This window comes from Pteropus alecto, unplaced genomic scaffold (assembly GCF_000325575.1).
Source record: "Pteropus alecto unplaced genomic scaffold, ASM32557v1 scaffold156, whole genome shotgun sequence".
Classification (NCBI taxonomy): Eukaryota; Metazoa; Chordata; class Mammalia; order Chiroptera; family Pteropodidae; genus Pteropus; species Pteropus alecto.
This window is the reverse complement of record NW_006437746.1, coordinates 5,223,403-5,226,092: the sequence shown is the minus strand read 5'-3', so window position 1 is coordinate 5,226,092 and position 2,690 is coordinate 5,223,403.

The following is a 2,690-nucleotide window of genomic DNA, read 5'->3' as shown; positions in this document are numbered from 1 at the left end:
AAAAAAACTTTAAAAAAGAAAAAAAGTAAGTAGATAATGCCGAACATTTTAGCTCGTGGGACTTGGTTAGGATGGCTGGGACGCAAGTCCCCACACTACCTCTTGTAGTAGCCAGGGTGAAGGGTTCAGTGGTACTTTAGGTTTGGGATGGGATTGGAGAAGTGGGGCAAGATCCTTGGCCTCTCGTACCTTCTCCCTTCCCTTTCTGAGATCTCACATTCCATCTGTCTCAAGGTTGTCAAGGAGATACTGGGGGTATCAAGGAACTCACTTGGCAATCAGAGCATCATGCTTTGAGGGTTGGGGTGCTCAGGCTGAGAGAGTAGAATGCCATTCAGAGGAAGAGCCACACAGATGCCTTAATTTGAGCCCATTTCTACCCCTGCTGACGAGTGACTTGAGAGTTCTGGTCTTCTTGTCCTCTCTCCCCCCGTCCTTCTGTAGGTGGGGAGAGGGTCTTCTTGGTGGAGCTTGATTTCCAAAGCACCTGGCCTCTTCACATTCTCAAGCGGCAGTTTCATTTAGAATGCAAAGTGGAACATCTTTTGGATATCTTTTCTATGTATTTTATAAAGCTTTACACATGAAAGGGTATAGGTAGGTGTTCGTGAAACACCTTAGAACTTTTTTCCTTAATATCAGAAAGCAAAAAAAATAAAACCACAGTTAAGATTTGCCTTTCAAACCCTCAGGTGTTGCCTCTAACCAGGTGGCCCTGGTCAGCATCAGAGTACTGGAACCAAGGAGACCTTGTTCCTTCCGTGTGTTCGTTTTGGACTTGGAGTGGAGATGAACTTGTTCCGATTGGAGTTTAGTTCCAATGCATTTGCCTCCAAAAAGACCCCAGTGCCTTTGACAGTGGCCAGGGTTTTCCCTATTTCCTGCCAGTGTTTTCCAAAGGAAACTCATTCCAAATACTTAATCTTTCCACTGGGGTCTTAGAAGGAAAATGGAATTCTGGTTCATACTGTGGTCCCTAGTAACCTCAGGTCTTTAATGTGATCATTTTCAGATTTAAAAGATCCAGGTGGAAATATTTTTACTATGCTGGTAATAATTCTACAGAATACCTGAATTCTTAACACTGTTATGTTTCAGTATAAGTGGTGACTTTTTATGTCTTTCATCTGGTTTCGTTCCTGTAATACAGCCACTCGATTTTGTGAGAGGGGAATAATATGTGGTTTTTGTACAAACATTTCTCAGTGTGTTATTTTGGAAAAATGGGAGTTTGGGGAGATTGGAGGAAATAGATCAAGAAGGCCTAATTTCCCCTCTTTTTTGGTGAATAAATGGAACATTTCTGGATTTGAGTCCCATTCTCTGCCTTCCATACCAGTGTTTTCATGTGTCCTATGAGGAGCCCAAATCTTTAGCCTCATCTGGTCCTGGTCAGCAGTTAAAGTTCAGGACTTTAAAGTTCGGGGCTTCCTGACTGGCCACCTTCATGGTGCGGAAGTAACGTGCAGGTGAATGTGCCTCACCCCCTGTTTATTTCCGTGGTCAAAGTGAAGAAAGGAGCAGAAGTTCTCCAGGGAGGGCGGCCAACATCCCAGTACCTCCAAGAGGCCGAGTTTTGCTCGGTGAGCTAGAGCGTGTTCGTCAGGGTGCGGCTTAGCACCCGTCGAGGCAGGCCTTGAGGGCTGATGATTCCACACACCCTGACGTGCTCTTAAGGACAGCATCTCGGTGCCCAAAGGTGCAAACCCTGTTCACAGAACAGAAGGAAGCCATTGTCTTCAAGATGCTTGTGAACCCAGTGAAGCAAAAGCAGCGGATTCTGTGTCTGCCGTGAGGTGAACACTTGGCCTTTCACAGAAGTGTACCCGGCCGATGGTGCTTCGCTCTCTGACCATTTCCAGCTCTTCCTCCAGACCATTTCCAGCTCTTCCTCCAGTAGAGAGAGCTGGAGCCATCCGGGCCTCAAGGAGATTCCTGTTCTTCCCTGAGGGTGATGAGGGAGGTTAATCGTTGATCCAAACTAAAGATCTTGAATGTAAATTCTTTTTAGCAGGACCCGTAGTCTTCCCCAGGTTCCTCAGATCCTCACTGTAGAGTAATGCTCCCAAATGCGATTAAGAACAGTTTTCCAGCTTGAGTGAAGATCAGGATCCCCTGCAGGACTGTCAGCATACAAGCTGCTGGGCTCTCCCCCTCAGAGCCTCTGATTTGGTAGGTCTGGGGTGAGTTCTGAAATTTTGCTTTTTTTTAACAGGTTCCCAGGGGATCCTGTCTGGTCAAGGGACCACACTTTGGGAACCACCAATTAAGAAGGTTGTGTGGTAGAGCAAGTTTGCTGCACTTGACAGTTCTATGAGTCCATTAGTCCAGTAGACATTCGAGGGCCTGCTCTGTGCCAGGCATTGGACCTTGCATGCAGTGAACTCGTAATTATGAATAAGATGGGCAAGGCACCTGCACATCCAGGCCACATACACTCTTGTAGGGTGAGGGACACCAGACCATTTCATAAAGTCATTAACAAATGTGATTGTTTTAGATAGTGGCAAACATTGATGAAAAAACTAATCAAGAGTTTTCTGGGATAATGTATATTGGGTTGGATATTCTTCCATGACTGCTGTCTGCTGGGTGTGGTAACTGAGGGTTGACTTCATCCCAGGAGAACCCCATCTGAATAACAAGAGCACCCTTTCATCTGCATACACAGTGCCAACCTCTGAGATTTC